The sequence below is a fragment of the Oncorhynchus mykiss genome, chromosome 7, assembly GCF_057628025.1.
Source record: "Oncorhynchus mykiss isolate SJ-2025 chromosome 7, ASM5762802v1, whole genome shotgun sequence".
Taxonomy (NCBI): domain Eukaryota; kingdom Metazoa; phylum Chordata; class Actinopteri; order Salmoniformes; family Salmonidae; genus Oncorhynchus; species Oncorhynchus mykiss.
The window spans coordinates 57,260,376-57,278,511 of NC_143028.1; the positions used below are offsets into that span (position 1 = coordinate 57,260,376).

General features: G+C 44.9%; 1 long non-coding RNA gene across 1 annotated transcript; it reads left to right on the forward strand.

Moving 5' to 3' along the window:
- The first annotated feature begins 5,510 nt into the window (after positions 1–5,510).
- Positions 5,511–7,948, forward strand: LOC110528184 (uncharacterized). The gene is made up of 2 exons (XR_005052713.2): positions 5,511–5,764; positions 7,192–7,948. It is a non-coding gene; the product is annotated as an uncharacterized LOC110528184 (long non-coding RNA).
- Positions 7,949–18,136: the final 10,188 nt, after the last annotated feature.

Below are 18,136 nucleotides of genomic sequence, written 5' to 3' on the forward strand. Positions count from 1 at the left end.
AAACCAAGATTGAACTATTTGGCCTGAATGCCAAGCGTCACATCTGGTGGAAACCTGGCACCATCCCTATAGTGAAACATGGTGGTGGCAGCATCATGCTGTGGGGATGTTTTTCAGTGGCAGGGACTGGGAGACAAGTCAGGATCGAGGGAAAGATGTACAGAGAGAAGTACAGAGAGATCCTGGATGAAAACCTACTCAGAGCGCTTTGGACCTCAGACTGGGGTGAAGGTTCACCTTCCAGCAGGACAACCACCCTAAGCACACAGCCAAGACAACGTAGAGTGGCTTCGGGACAAGTTTCTGAATGTCCTTGAGTGGCCCAGCCAGAGCCCGGACTTGAACCAGATCTAACGTCTCTGGAGAGACCTGAAAATAGCTGTGCAGTGACACTCCCCATCCAACCTGACAGAGCTTGAGCAGATCTGCAGAGAAGAATGGGAGAAACTCCCCAGATACAGGTGTGCCAAGCTTGTAGCGTCATACCCAAGAAGACTCGAGGCTGTAAACGCTGCCAAAGGTGCTTCAATAAAGTTCTGAATAAAGGGTCTGAATACATATGTAAATGTGATATTTCAGTTTTTTATTTTGTATAAATTCCAAACATTACTAAAAAAATGATTTTTCTTTGTCATTATGGGGTATTGTGTGTAGATTGATGAGAGAATCTTTTAAAAAGTACATTTTAGAATAAGACTGTACCCTGACAAAATTTTGAAAAGTTCAGGGGTCTAAATACGTACTTTCCGAATGCACTGTATATGCACATATCATTCTATCATCTGATGGCGTTCCCATAGACCACCATTTTAACAGTCTCCTTTGAAACTGCTTTGAAGCCTGTACAGATAGGTGACTGCCCCAGAGTTAAATCATTGAGCAGTGTTGACACCACTCTACAGCAGACAGCCAAGCCATTCTCCCTGCAGTAGTCCAGGTCATTTAGGCTTTGTGGTGGAATACTCAAGATGGAGTACACAAGAGGGAATCAGTATGATATGATGCCAGTAACTGTTAAAGGTTCACACACACACACACATACAGTACCAGTCAAAAGTTTGGACACACCTACTCATTCAAGGATTTTTCTTTATTTTTACTATTTTCTATATTTTAGAATAATAATGAATATATTAAAAAATGAAATAACATGTATGGAATCACGTAGTAACCAAAAAAGTGTTAAACAAATTGAAATAGATTTGAAATTCTTCAAAGTAGCCACCCTTTAACTTCACCTGGAATGCTTTTCCAACAGTCTTGAAGGAGTTCCCACATATGCTGAGCACTTGTTGGCTGCTTTTCCTTCACTCTGCGGTCCAACTCATCCCAAACCATCTCAATAGGGCTGAGGTCAGCTGATAGTGGAGGCCAGGTCATCTGATGCAGCACACCATCACTCTCCTTCTTGGTCAAATAGCCCTTACACAGCCTGGAGGTGTGTTGGGTCATTGTCCTGTTGAAAAACAAATTATCGTCCCATTAAGCGAAAACCAGATGGGATGGCGAATCGTTGCAGTATGCTGTGGTAGCCATGCTGGTTAAATGTGCCTTGAATTCTAAATATTGCCTTGAATTCTAAATAAACAGTGTAACCAGCAAAGCACCATCACACCTCCTCCTCCATGTTTCACTGTGGGAACCACACATGCAGAGATCATCCGTTCAACCAACTCTGCGTCTCACAAAGACACGGCGGTTGGAACCAAAAATCTCAAATTTGGACTCATCAGACAAAATGACAGATTTCCACTGGTCTAATGTCCATTGCTCGTGTTTCTTGGCCCAAACAAGTCTCTTATTCTTATTGGTGTCGTTTAGTAGTGGTTTCTTTGCAGCAATTTGACCATGAAGGCCCTGATTCACGCAGTCTCCTCTGAACAGTTGATGTTGAGATGTGTCTGTTACTTGAACTCTGTGAAGCATTTATTTGGGCTGCAATATCCTCTGCAGCAGAGGTAACTCTGGGTCTTCCTTTCCTGTGGCGGTCCTCATGAGAGCCAGTTTCATCATAGCGTTTGATGGTTTTTACAACTGCACTTGAAGAAACTTTCAAAGTTCTTGAAATGTTCCAGATTGACTGACCTTCATGTCTTAAAGTAAGGATGTCTTGTTTCTCTTTGCTTATTTGAGCTGTTCTTGATGTAATATGGACATAATATGTACATCTCTACAAATGTATTTTGTAGTCATTTAGCACTTCTTTCTATTTCTCTATGAACTAGTTCAGCAGGAAGATGTTGTGTGACTTGCCTTAATTGCTGAGAGAGAGAAAAAGAGAGAGAGAAGGTCTGGTATGTGTAAACTGTTGGTGATCCGTAGACAATATTGGGGTGCATATTCAGTTGAAGTGGGGGCCTTGGAGAGGAGAGTGTGTCAGAAGTGGAGACCAAGCATAAACACTGCTCGCTTAGGAATGTATGACTTTCTCCTTTTGTACTGAAGTAGTGTTTGTGTGTAGAAGCATGCACGTTTGGTGCACACTCGGACTGACCACCAAGACATCAGTTCCTGCCGAGTTGTGCTCCAGTCTACCTGTGTCATATAGCAGCTGATGTTGTGACCTCCTGGTTGTCAGGTGGCTGCTCCCCCTGGTGGTTGCCAGTCAGAGGGGCAGACTGGAGGCACCCCGAGGGTCTCGACTCCAGCATCACTAACAGGTAGGAGTTACATCTCTACATCACAGACAGGTAGGAGCTAGGATCATCCTAATCAGAATGAATATAATCCAATATCAAGTCAAGTCCTGTCTCTACATCACAGGTAGTTGTTATGTCTCTACACTGGATCATCCTAATGAGATCCAGTGTCCCCCTGTCACTACTCTATGTCACATTCAGGTAGAGGTCTGCTGATAAACATGATTCTTATGGCTCAGTTGGTTTGAGTTGTATTGATTCCTGCTTGGGAGTGGAGTAACTATAATGTTGTTGATCATTCTCACTTTTCTCCAATCACAGCCTTAGCGGTTTTAAAGTCACCATTGGCCTCATGGTGAAATTCAGGCTGTAACACAACAACATGTGGAAAAAGTCAAGGCGTGTGAACACTTTCTGAAGGCTCTGTATATTGCTAAAGGACCGTATGTTGTTATTATTAACCATAAACCTGGTTGTGTGTTCAGGCTGGACCATCCTGTGCTGCATGTGTCATGGGGGGATGGTCTGGCCTACTGCTCCTGGACCCACAAGAGACTGAGTGGGAGTACGCCTGCAGATGTGGCCTACAACACAGGTAGTGTAGTGTTGTGGTGTGTGTATGTTATATGTTATATATTTAAATATGTATATATGTATATATATATATATATATATATATATATATATATATATATATATATATATATATATATATATATATATATGTATTTAACCTTTATTTAACTAGGCAAGTCGGTTCAGAACAAATTCTTATTTACAATGACGGCCTACCGGGGAACAGTGGGTTAACTGCCTTGTTCAGGGGCAGAATGACAGATTTTTACCTTGTCAGCTATGGGATTGGGTTACTGGCCCAACGCTCTAACCACTAGGCAACCTGCCACCCCATATATGTATACAAAGCATTAGGATCACCTTCCTGAGTTGAGTTGCACCCCCCTTTGCAATCAGAACATCATCAATTCATCGAGGCATGGACTCTACAAGGTGTCGACTCTACATGTTGACTCAAATGCTTCCCACAGTTGTGTCCTTTGGGTGGTGGACCATTCATGATACACACAGGAAACTTTTGCATGAAAAACCCAGTAGCTTTTCTTGACACCATGTTTGTGTTGTTGTTGTGTTGTCTTATGTCTCTCTTTATGGAGTGTTGTGGTGTCTCTCTTGTCGTGATGTGTGTTTTGTCCTACTTGTTTTTTACATTTATTTTTATCCCAGCCCCCATCCCCACTGGAGGCCTTTTGCCTCTTGTTATGCCATCATTGTAAATAAGAATTTGTTCTTAATTGACTTGCCTAGTTAAATAAAAAGTTGCTAGGCTATCTTCCACAGTATACTGAGCTGTTAGCCCCGTCTCCTCGGAGAAGCAACTGTTGACACAACCAGTCTGCCCACGAGCTCTGGTTGCCAATTCCAGGTCTGTGCTCAGGACTCGTTTTGCATGCTGTCCATCGCATCGATGGACAGCATGCAAAACGAGTCCTGAGCACAGAGCTGGAATTGTTTCATCTGAAGGAGTCTTGTGAAAGAGGAAAGGAATTCATTTAAATAGCCTTTATGAATCTAAAACACACGTTGGCCTTGTTTGAATTCTTACTTACTTTCAATACTTATACTTGAGTAATAAAGCAATTATACGAGACGGCGTGGTTTACGTTTATAAATTTTTTTCAGGGCTGTGCTGCAGTTGTAGATATGAGGCATATCTGATCTATCCAGTTGTTGGATCAGTGAGTAGTACTTCCAGGGAGCATGGAACTAAGGGTGCATTTAGAAAAACATTTTAAACAGGGCCTTAGATTAAATCGCTGTAACTTACATGCAAATGTCTGCTTTTCTTTTTCTCTCTCTACCACTCCAGTCCTACTGTTACAGGTACAGGTGTGCAGCACGTAGTCAGAACACCCCTGACAGCTATGCCTCTAACCTAGGGTTCCACTGTGTCTCCCGGGAGCCACCTAGCTAGAAATCGTAACATACATTTTTACAAATTCGTAACGTATGTTTTTCAAATTTGTAACAGAATTCGGGGCTGTAGTGGAGCTGGCCGAGAGTTTCTAGTTTCTTGGTATTCACATCACCAACAACCTATCATGGTCCAAACACACCAGGACAGTTGGGAAGAGGGCACGACAACACATTTTCCAGGTTAAAGAAGGATTATTAAGCTTTGAGACAATTGAGACATGGATTATGTATATGTGCCATTCAGAATGATTTGGCAAGACAAAAGATTGATGTGAATTCAAATAGGGTATGGCAGTAGGTGCCATGGGCACTGGTTTGTGTGTAACGGGATTCCTCCTGGGAAGGAGAGGCGGACCAAAATGCAGCGTGGTTATAATTCATGGTTCTTTAATAATGAAACTATATATGAATAAACTACAAAACAAGAAACGTGAAGACCCGAAACAGTCCCGTGTGGTACAAACACTGACACAGGAGACAACCACCCACAAAACCCAACACAAAACAGGCTACCTAAATATGGCTCCCAATCAGAGACAATGACTAACACCTGCCTCTGATTGAGAACCATATCAGGCCCAAACAGAGAAACAGACAAACAAGACATCCAACATAGAATGCCCACTCAGATCACACCCTGACCAAACAAAACATAGAAACATACAAAGCAAACTATGGTCAGGGTGTGACATTGTGTCAAGAATTGCAACTTTGCTGGGTTTTTCCCGCTCAACAGTTTCCTGTGTGTATCAAGAATGGTCCAATACCCAAACAAAGGGCATCCAGCCAACTTGACACAACTGTGGGAAGAATGGAAGTGAACCCCTTTTTGGTGTAGATTATGAAAGTATCTATTTCATAGCTCTCTGTTTCCTGCAGGTGATGTCATTTCCTGCTAATGGCTATGGCATGTACAACATGGTGGGGAAGGCATGGGAGTGGACATCTGACTGGTGGACTGTTCACCACACTAAGGACGATAATACACAAACACATTTATTTTATGTGGCACTTATATCTGTGAGGATTTCCTCTTCTTCATGTTCTGATATTTTCTCTCCTCTCTTTTACAGACAGGACCACCATCAGGCAGAGACCAAGTGAAGAAAGGAGGCTCCTACATGTCTCATAAGGTAACCAAGACAACCATTAACTAAAGGGTTATAACTATACCACGGCCAATACTGATACAGATGTGTAGTGTCAGAATAGCAGCGAACACCAAGGAAAGGCAGTGCTTTAGCTTAGTGCAGTGTAGACCAGTACAGTAGACCTTTCTGTATGGAGGGGCCTGTTGACTCTGTGTGGGTGGTTCAGAGACCGGCTAGGCTCTGGTGTGTATTTGACTTCTATGCCCATGTAGACTAGCCTGACTCAGCTACCAAAGCTAGAGGGAGAGTCTTTCATCTTGACTAACACAATGTATTGTTGTAATTGGTAATGCAAGGGAGCTGCAAAAACACTCAAACTGGACAGTTTTATCTCCATCTGTACATTCAAAGACTCAATCATGGACACTCTTACTGAAACTCGTGACTGCTTCGTGTGATGTTTTGTTGTCTCTACTTCTTAGCCCTTCATGCTGTTGTCTGTGCCTAACAATGTTTGTCCTGTGTTGTGCTGCTGCCATGCTGTGTTGCTACCATGGTTGTGTTGTTGTTGTGTTCTCTTATGTCTCTCTTTATGGAGTGTTGTGGTGTCTCTCTTGTCGTGATGTGTGTTTTGTCCTACTTGTTTTTTACATTTATTTTTAGGCTATCTTCCACAGTATACTGAGCTGTTAGCTCTTAGCCCCATCCCCACAGGAGGCCTTTTGCCTCTTGTTATGCCATCATTGTAAATAACAATTTGTTCTTAATTGACTTGCCTAGTTAAATAAAAAAGTTGCTAGGCTATCTTCCACAGTATACTGAGCTGTTAGCCCCGCCTCCTCGGAGAAGCAACTGGTGACACAACCAGTCTGCCCACGAGCTCTGGTTGCCTTGGTGATGCAATGGACAGCATGCAAAACGAGTCCTGAGCACAGAGCTGGAATTGTTTCATCTGAAGGAGTCTTGTGAAGAAGGAAAGGAATTCATTTAAATAGCCTTTATGAATCTAAAACACACGTCGGCCTTGTTTGAAATCTTACTTACTTTCAATACTTATACTTGAGTAATAAAGCAATTATACGAGAGGGCGTGGTTTACGTTTATTCATTTTTTTCAGGGCTGTGCTGCAGTTGTAGATACGAGGCATATCTGATCTATCCAGTTGTTGGATCAGTGAGTAGTACTTCCAGGGAGCATGGAACTAAGGGTGCATTTAGAAAAACATTTTAAACAGGGCCTTAGATTCAATCGCTGTAATTTACATGCAAATGTCTGCTTTACTTTTTCTCTCTCTACCACTCCAGTCCTACTGTTACAGGTACAGGTGTGCAGCACGTAGTCAGAACACCCCTGACAGCTCTGCCTCTAACCTAGGGTTCCACTGTGTCTCCCGGGAGCCACCTAGCTAGAAATTGTAACATATGTTTGCAAATTCGTAACATATTGTATGTTTTTCAAATTTGTAACAGAATTCGGGGCTGTAGTGGAGCGGGCCAAGAGTTTCAAGTTTCTTGGTATTCACATCACCAACAAACTGTCATGGTCCAAACACACCAAGACAGTCGTGAAGAGGGCACGACAACACCTATTCCCCCTCAGGAGACTGAAAAGATTTGGTATGGGTCCTCAGAACCCCATAAAGTTCTACAGCTGCACCATCGAGAGCATCCTGACCGGTTGCATCACCGCCTGGTATGGCAACTGCTCGGCATCCGACCGTACGGCGCTACAGTGTGTAGTGCGTACCCAGTACATCTCTAAGCTTCCTGCAATTCAGGATCTTTATAATAGGCTGTGTCAGAGGAAAGCCCCAAAAATTGTCAAAGACTACAGTCACCCAAGTCATAGACTGTTCTCTCTGCTACCGCACGGCAAGCGGACCAAACGGCTCCTTAACAGCTTCTACCCCCAAGCCATAAGACTGCTGAACAATTCATATTTATATTGACCTCCCCCATTTGTTTTGCACACTTCTGTTATGTGCTATTTATTATTTATGCATAGTCACTTCACCCCTACCTACATGTACAAATGACCTCAACTAACCTGTACCCCCTATATATAAGCCTCGTTATTTTAATTTTATTGTGTTACTTTAGTTTATTTGGTAAATACTTTAACTATTTCTGAACTGCACTGTTGGTTAAGGGCTTGTAAGCATTTCACGGTAATGTCTACACTTGTTGTATTTGGCGCATTTGACAAATAAAGTTTGATTTGAACTAATGAATCCTTGTGGAATCTGAAAATACATATCCCGAAAGCATAATTGTGTACTATGTGCACATGCTAACAAAAAGGAACGAAGTGGCTAGCTAGCTAAGTGTGTCGTTGTTTCGTTCTATTGTCCGTGCAATAGGCCATCATTGATTTTGGCCCAATAGGCCTGACATGACCTCTTTCAAGGAGCTTTCCGTGTTTATATGGTTATTTTGCCTAAAAACCTTTAGGCCTACCTATGGAAAAACAAAAAACAACTCTGCATCCCTGCCAATGTAAGGGGTGCGTACTGGCGGCAGAGAAGTCAGACGCAGGAGAGCAAAAACTGTTTCCAAACGGCGCAGTTTAATAACAAAAAAAAACAGGAAAACAGAACAATCAAATAATGGGTACATAAACCGACGCACACCAGGACAGACGTGCACAAGCACTTACAATAAACAATCACCGACAAGGACTTGAGCGGGAACAGACATGTAATTGATGGGATTGGAACCAGGTGTGATGGAAGACCAGACAAAACCAAAGGAAAATGAAAAGAGGATCAGCGATGACCGCTGAACGCCGCCCGAACTTGGAAAGGGACCAACTTCATCCTATATGCGCAATTTGTAGACTATAATGATTTAATAGAACAAAATGTTGTTTAAATACTGAGCGCTTAATGTTCCTGCCAGCCTATTGTGTTGCAATCGCAAATGCTTCAAAATGTATTTCTTTGTAGGCTAATATACAGTGCCTTGCAACAGTATTCACCCCCCATTGGCATTTTACCTATTTTGTTGCGTTACAACCTGTAATTTAAATATTTGGATTTCATGTAATGGACATAAACAAAATAGTCCAAATTGGTGAAGTGAAATTTAAAAAAATTACTTGTTTAAAAAAATTATAAAAAATATCTAAACGGAAAAGTGGTGTGTGCATATGTATTCACGCCTTTTGCTATGAAGCCCCTAAATAAGATCTGGTGCAACCAATTACCTTCAGAAGTCACATAATTAATTAAATAAAGTCCATCTGTGTGCAATCTGTGTCACGTGACCTGTCACATGATCTCATATACAGTGGGGAGAACAAGTATTTGATACACTGACGATTTTGCAGGTTTTCCTACTTACAAAGCATGTCTGTAATTTTTTTTATCATAGGTACACTTCAACTGTGAGAGACGGAATCTAAAACAAAAATCCAGAAAATCACATTGTATGATTTTTAAGTAATTGATTTGCATTTTATCGCATGACATAAGTATTTGATACATCAGAAAAGCAGAACTTAATATTTGGTACAGAAACCTTTGTTTAAAATGACAGAGATCATACGTTTCCTGTAGTTCTTGACCAGGTTTGCACACACTGCAGCAGGGATTTTGGCACACTCCTCCATACAGACCTTCTCCAGATCCTTCAGGTTTCGGGGCTGTCACTGGGCAATACAGACTTTCAGCTCCCTAAAAAGATTTTCTATTGGGTTCAGGTCTGGAGACTGGCTAGGCCACTCCAGGACCTTGAGATGCTTCTTACGGAGCCACTCCTTAGTTGCCCTGGCTGTGTGTTTCGGGTCATTGTCATGCTGGAAGACCTAGCCACGACCCATCTTAAATGCTCTTACTGAGGGAAGGAGGTTGTTGGCCAAGATCTCGCGATACATGGCCCCATCCATCCTCCCCTCAATACGGTGCAGTTGTCCTGTCCCCTTTGCAGAAAATCATCCCCAAGAATGATGTTTCCACCTCCATGCTTCACGGTTGGGATGGTGTTCTTGGGGTTGCACTCATCCTTCTTCCTCCAAACACGACGAGTGGAGTTTAGACCAAAAAGCTATATTTTTGTCTCATCAGACCACATGACCTTCTCCCATTCCTCCTCTGGATCATCCAGATGGTCATTGGCAAACTTCAGACGTGCCTGGACATTCGCTGGCTTGAGCAGGCGGACCTTGCGTGCGCTGCAGGATTTTAATCCATGATGGCGTAGTGTATTAGTAATGGTTTTCTTTGAGACAGTGGTCACAGCTCTCTTCAGGTCATTGACCAGGTCCTGCCATGTAGTTCTGGGCTGATCCCTCACCTCCCTCATGATAATTGATGCCCCACGAGGTGAGATCTTGCATGGAGCCCCAGACCGAGGGTGATTGACCATCATCTTGAACGTCTTCCATTTTCTAATAATTGCACCAACAGTTGTTGCCTTCTCACCAAGCTGCTTGCCTATTGTCCTGTAGCCCATCCCAGCCTTGTGCAGGTCTACAATTTTGTCCCTGATGTTCTTACACAGCTGGAGAGGTTGGTGTCTGTTTGATTGAATATGTGTACAGGTGTCTTTCATACAGGTAATGAGTTCAAACAGGTTCAGTTAATACAGGTAATGAGTGGAGAACAGGAGGGCTTCTTAAAGAAAAACTAACAGGTCTGTGAGAGACAGAATTCTTACTGGTTGGTAGGTGATCAAATACTTATGTCATGCAATAAAATGCTAATTAATTATTTAAAAATCATACAATGGGATTTTCTGGATTTTTGTTTTAGATTCCGTCTCTCACAGTTGAAGTGTACCTATGATAAAAATGACAGACCTCTACATACTTTGTAAGTAGGAAAACCTGCAAAATTGGCATTGTATCAAATACTTGTTCTCCCCACTGTATATACACCTGTTCTGAAAGACCCCAGAGTCTGCAACACCACTAAGCAAGGGGCACCACCAAGCAAGCGGCATCATGAAGACCAAGAAGCTCTCTAAACAGGTCAGGGACAAAGTTGTGGAGAAGTACAGATCAGGGTTGGTTTATAAAAAAAGCAGAAACTTTGAACATCCCACTGAGCACCATTAAGTCCATTATTAAAAAATGGAAAGAATATGACACCACAACCAACCTGCCAAGAGAGGATCGCCCCCCAAAACTCACAGACCAGGCAATGAGGGCATTAATCAGAGAGGCAACAAAGAGACCAAAGATAACCCTGAAGGAGCTGCAAAGCTCCACAGAGGAGACTGGAGTATCTGTCCATAGGACCACTTTAAGCCGTTCACTCCACAGAGCTGGGCTTTACGGAAGAGTGGTCAGAAAAAAAGCCATTGCTTATAGAAAGAAATAAGCAAACATGTTTGGTGTTCGCCAAAAGGCACGTGGGAGACTTCCCAAACATATGGAAGAAGGTACTCTGGTCAGATAAGACAAACAATGAGCTTTTTGGCCATCAAGGAAAACGCTATGTCTGATGCAAACTCAACACCTCTCATCACCCTGAGAACATCAGATGTTGTTCATCTGCAGGGGCTGGGAAACTGGTCAGAATTGAAGGAATGATGGGTGGTGCTAAATACAGGGAAATTCTTCAGGGAAACCTGTTTCAGTCTTCCAGAGATTTGAGACTGAGACGGAGGTTCACCTTCCAGCAGGACAATGACCCTAAGCATACTGCTAAAGCAACACTCGAGCGGTTTAAGGGGAAACATTTAAATGTCTTGGAATGGCCTCGTCAAAGCCCAGACCTCAATCCAATTGAGAATCTGTGGTATGACTTAAAGATTGCTGTACACCAGCGGAACCCATCCAAGTTGAAGGAGCTGGAGCAGTTTTGCCTTGAAGAATGGGAAGAAATCCCTGTGGCTAGATGTGCCAAGCTTATAGAGACATACCCCAAGAGACTTGCAGCTGTAATTGCTGAAAAAGGTGGTTCTACAAAGTATTGACTTGGGGGGGTGAATAGTTATGCACGCTATGCAAGTTTTCTGTTTTTTTTTTGTCTTATTTCTTGTTTGTTTCACAATAAAAAATATGTTGCATCTTCAAAGTGGTAGGCATGTTGTGTAAATCAAATGATACAACCCCCCACAAAAAAATATATTTTAATTCCTGGTTGTAAGGCAACAAAATAGGAAAAATGCCAAGGGGGTGAATACTTTCGCAAGCCACTATAAATGTAAAACATACAGGGTCTGTATAGGTTCAGAACTTTTGTGAAATAGCAGCTACAAATATATGGCAAATATATATACATATAGAGTAGGGCAAAAAAGTATTTAGTCAGCCACCAATTGTGCAAGTTCTCCCACTTAAAAATATGAGAGGTCTGTAATTTTCATCATAGGTACACTTCAACTATGACAGCCAAAATTAGAAAAAAAATCCAGAAAATCACATTGTAGGATTTTTTATGAATTTATTTGCAAATTGTGGTGGAAAATAAGTATTTGGTCACTTACAAACAAGCAAGATTTCTGGCTCTCACAGACCTGTAACAACTTCTTTAAGAGGCTCCTCTGTCCTCCACTCATTACCTGTATTAATGGCACTTGTTTGAACTTGTTATCAGTACAAAAGACACCTGTCCACAACCTCAAACAGTCACACTCCAAACTCCACTATGGCCAAGACCAAAGAGCTATCAAAGGACACCAGAAACAAAATTGTAGACCTGCACCAGGCTGGGAAGACTGAATATGCAATAGGTAAGCAGCTTGGTTTGAAGAAATCAACTGTGGGAGCAATTATTAGGACATGGAAGACATACAAGACCACTGATAATCTCCCTCGATCTGGGGCTCCACGCAAGATCTCACCCCGTGGGGTCAAAATGATCACAAGAACGGTGAGCAAAAATCCCAGAACCACACGGGGGGACCTAGTGAATGACCTGCAGAGAGTTGGGACCAAAGTAACAAAGCCTACCATCAGTAACACACTACGCCGCCAGGGACTCAAATCCTGCAGTGCCAGACGTGTCCCCCTGCTTAAGCCAGTACATGTCCAGGCCCGGCTGAAGTTTGCTAGAGAACAATTGGATGATCCAGAAGAAGATTGGGAGAATGTCATATGGTCAGATGAAACCAAAATATAACTTTTTGGTAAAAACCTCAACTCGTTGTGTTTGGAGGACAAAGAATGCTGAGTTGCATCCAAAGAACACCATACCTACTGTGAATCATGGGGGTGGAAACATCATGCTTTGGGCCTGTTTTTCTGCAAAGGGACCAGGACGACTGATCTGTGTAAAGAAAGAATGAATGGGGCCATGTATCGTGAGATTTTGAGTGAAAACCTCCTTCCATCAGCAAGGGCATTGAAGATGAAACGTGGCTGGGTCTTTCAGCATGACAATGATCCCAAACACACCACACGGGCAACGAAGGAGTGGCTTCGTAAGAAGCATTTCAAGGTCCTGGAGTGGCCTAGCCAGTCTCCAGATCTCAACCCCATATGAAATCTTTGGAGGGAGTTGAAAGTCCGTGTTGCTCAGCAACAGCCCCAAAACATCACTGCTCTAGAGGAGATCTGCATGGAGGAATGGTGTCACGGCTTTCTTCCTGGGAAGGAGAGGCGGACCAAAACGAAGCGTTGTTATAGTTCATGGTTCTTTAATAAGAAAACTCAAACATGAACAAACTACAAAACAATAAACGTGAAAACCGTAACAGTCCTAACTGGTGCATAAAACACAAAGACAGGAAACAATCACCCACAAAATACCCAAAGAATATGGCTGCCTAAATATGGTTCCCAATCAGAGACAACAATAAACACCTGCCTCTGATTGAGAACCAATCTAGGCAACCATAGACTTACCTAGACACCTAAACTGAACACAACCCAATAAATCTACAAAAACCCCTAGACAAGACAAAACACATAAATCACCCATATCACACCCTGGCCTAACCAAAATAATAAAGAAAACATAGATAACTAAGGTCAGGGAGTTACAGTAACCCCCCCCCCAAAGGTGCGGAGTCCCGGCCTGGCTGGCGGCTCTGGCGGATCCTGGCTGACTGGCGGCTCTGGCGGATCCTGGTTGAATGGCGGCTCTGGCGGATCCTGGCTGAATGGCGGCTCTGGCGGATTCTGGCTGAATGGCTGCTCTGGCGGATCATGGCTGAATGGCGGCACTGGCGGATCCTGACAGACGGGAGACTCTGGCGGCTCATGACAGACGGGAGACTCTGGCGGCTCATGACAGACGGGAGACTCTGGCGGCTCCTGACAGACGGGAGACTTTGGCGGCTCATGACAGACGGGAGACTCTGGCGGCTCATGACACACGGGAGAGTCTGGCGGCTCATGACAGACGGGAGAGTCTGGCGGCTCATGACAGACGGGAGACTCTGGCGGCTCATGACAGACGGGAGACTCTGGCGGCTCATGACAGACGGGAGACTAGCAACTCTGGACAGACGGGAGACTCTAGCGGCTCTGGGCAGGCGGGAGACTCTAGCGGCTCTGGACAGGAGGGAGACTCTAGCGGCTCTGGACAGGCGGGAGACTCTAGCGGCTCTGGACAGGCGGGAGACTCTAGCGGCTCTGGACAGGCGGGAGACTCTAGCGGCTCTGGACAGGCGGGGGACTCTAGCGGCTCTGGACAGGCGGGGGACTCTAGCGGCTCTGGACAGGCGGGAGACTCTAGCGGCTCTGGACAGGCGGGAGACTCTAGCGGCTCTGGACAGGCGGGAGACTCTAGCAGCTCTGGACAGACGGGCAGCTCAGGTGGCGCTGGGCAGATGGGCAGCTCAGGTGGCGCTGGGCAGACGGGCAGCTCAGGCAGCGCCGGACAGACGGGAGACTCCGGCTGCGCTGGAGAGGAGGAAGGTTCTGGCAGCGCTGGACAGGCGAGGCGCACTGTAGGCCTGGTGCGTGGTGCCGGCACTGGTGGTACTAGGCCGAGGACACGCACCTCAGGGCGCCCCAGATGCGTAGAGCCGGCTTCATGACACCTGGCTCGATGCCCACTCTAGCCCGGCCGATACGAGGAGCTGGTATGTACCGCACCGGGCTATGCACCCGCACTAGGGACACCGTGCGCTCCACAGCATAACATGGTGCCTGCCCGGTCTCTCTCGCCCTCCAGTAAGCACAGGAAGTTGGCGCAGGTCTCCTACCTGGCTTCGCCATACTCCCTGTGTGCCACCCCCCAATACATTTTTGGGGCTGACTCTCGGGCATCCTTGCCAGCCGTGTTCCCTCGTATCGCTGGCTCCTCTCTCCGGCTGCCTCTGCTCTCCTAGCTGCCTCCACCTGTTCCCATGGGAGGCGATCCTATCCCGCCTGGATCTCCTCCCATGTGTAGCAACCCTTGCCGTCCAACACATCATCCCATGTCCATTCCCTCTTGTGCTGCTCCTGCTGCCGCTGCCTGTCACCACGCAGCTTGGTCCTGTTGTGGTGGGTAATTCTGTCACAGCTTTTTTCCTGGGAAGGAGAGGCGGACCAAAACGAAGCGTGGTTATAGTTCATGCTTTAATAAGAAAACTCAAACATGAACAAACTACAAAACAATGAACGTGAAAACCGCAACAGTCCTAACTGGTGCATAAAACACAAAGACAGGAAACAATCACCCACAAAATACCCAAAGAATATGGCTGCCTAAATATGGTTCCCAATCAGAGACAACAATAAACACCTGCCTCTGATTGAGAACCAATCTAGGCAACCATAGACTTACCTAGACACCTAAACTGAACACAACCCCATAAATCTGCAAAAACCCCTAGACAAGAAAAACACATAAATCACCCATATCACACCCTGGCCTAACCAAAATAATAAAGAAAACAAAGATAACTAAGGCCAGGGCGTGACAAATGGGCCAAAATACCAGGAACAGTGTGTGAAAACCTTGTGAAGACTTACAGAAAACATTTGACCTCTGTCATTGCCAACAAAGGGTATATAACAAAGTATTGAGATAAACTTTTGTTATTGACCAAATACTTATTTTTCACCATAATTTGCAATAAATTCATAAAAAATCCTACAATGTGATTTTCTGGATTTTTTTTCTCATTTTGTCTGTCATAGTTGAAGTGCACCTATGATGAAAATGACAGGCCTCTCTCATCTTTTTAAGTGGGAGAACTTGCACAATTGGTGGCTGACTAAATACTTTTTTGCCCCACTGTATATACACATACTTTTTTAAGAATATACTGTACCTTCCTTTATTATTCCCTGCTAACCCTACCACCGCTCCCCCAATTGGAGTAAACTAATAAACTATAACACTTAGGCTTCTACTTCAGCTTATACATACTATACACATTTTACAGACACAATCTATTTTTACAATAGTCATATTTTGTTTATTTTTAGTCCTGGACTTCCTCTACATCTATATCCGCACTACTCCTCTCCATCCTCAAAGTGATGGCCTTGTGGAGCGCTTCAACAGAACGCTTGGACAGCAGCTGGTCATCGTCTCTGCCAAACACCAGCGTGACTGGGACAAGCACCTGCCTATGGTCCTCATGGCATGCCGCTCCGCTGTCCAAGACTCCACCTCCTGCACGCCTGCCCTCCTCATGCTGGTGAGAGAGATCCGATCCCAGAGATGGCGTGGAGATTGGTCGGCCCCTGGATAGCCCTCCTGTTTTCCCGGGGCCGGAGTATGCCCAGAGACTCCAGGACCACCTGGAAACAGCCCACACCTACACCAGAGAGCAGCTGGTAAATGCAGGTGTGCATTTAGAGGAACTATGACGTGCACACCCGGGGAAGGCACTTTGTGGCTGGGGAGCTGGTCTGCGTCTACAGCCCCCTGATGAAAGAAAAGCAGATGGGTGGGGCCCTGCAGCCACTGGGTGTGGCCCTGCAGTGTCCTGGAGAGGGTACGGGAGGTTGTGTCCTGCGTGCAGCTTTCTCCCGGGGGAGAAAGGTGGCACTGCACTGGCCAGGTTAGCCCCATACAGAAGGGCCTATTCTCCCCAAACCCCAGGGACCCCCACAATTCCTCACTCTGGCAATGACATTCCCCAAGCACCCACCCCCAAGCGCAGCAGACAAGGATCCAGACAGCTCACTCAACCAGGCCCCTCCCCCTGTCACCTCGTGGTTCCCCAGAGCCACGGACCCTATTCCCTGTTCCCTCATCCTTGTCCCACATGTCCCTGCCCTCATCCTCTGGGCCCCAGAGGGGCAACACCCTGCCACGGACTGAGCCCACTGTTTCACATCTGGACATTCTACAACCATCACGACCACGCAGGCAAAGGAGACCTCCGGGTCACTTCAGAGACTTTGTTTGTTCCCTCGGGGACAAGGTACTTTGTGGTGGGGGGGGGGCTGTGTAGCGGCCCGCACAGACAGCTGTGTGTTATGTGTTATGCTGTCCGTTGGTTGGGATACCACTGAGACTGATTGCACAATGTCCACCAAAGGTAAGCTGTTAGCTGGGCCAAATATATTTTCCCCTTATGTCTGTGCATGGGCTTCTTTGGTGGACATTGCCGCAATCAGTCAGTGGTAACCAGGTAAGGCACGTCATGATTGGCAGGTGGTTGCGCCAGACAACACGGCCCATCTGAGCCCATTTGAGCTGTAACCAACCAACCAGTGTATGCTGGTCTATGAAAACATAATCTGAATGGTTAGAATAAAGAGGTCCCACCTACCAGAGCTCCTACTACAAAGCTGTTTTTTTTTTCATGTTCACAACTGATTTCAACTGTAGTTTACAACTACAGATGATTTTTTCATGTTCACGGTTACACACTTGCAAATTGTGTTTACAACTACAAATCTATTCTACACGCTCAAATCATTATGGCAATGATTTAACTTCATAACAAATCTTGTAAAATTATGCCTTTGTTGCATGAATAGAGGATGCTTTATGTATGAGCCGGACCACGAGTGATAGGAGTGTGTTACCGGGATTGTACATCAATCCTAGAAGATAGTGGCCTCTAGATCTGCACTATCAGCTGCCTGATCAATGGAAAATAACCACCACCACTTTAATTGTTTATTTTTATTTCACAATGAAATGCGGTTAATAACTTATGTTTAATTCCTTTGATATGTACACGCAGAATTGACGAACATAACTCGGAACCGCGTGCGCTATCGTGCGCTATCGTGCATACATTTATTTTGTCCCCCTACACCAAATCTCTCCTCCTTCCAGGCTTTTTCATCGTTTAATTTATATGGTGATCGCATCTAAACGTTCATTGTATTACCACGACTACTGCAAAACAGTTCTGTCTTTCAATCACCCATGTGGGTATAACCAATGAGGAGATGGGAGAGGCAGGACTTGCAACGGGATCTGCGTCAGAAATAGAAATGAGGTCTACTTTAGCCCTTGGCGTCGCAGACGCTCGTTTGCGCGCGCGAGCAGTGGGTGTTTGAATGTTAAATGACGAGACAGAGGCATTGATGCGAGTAACCAGTCTTGTTCAGTACATGACAACA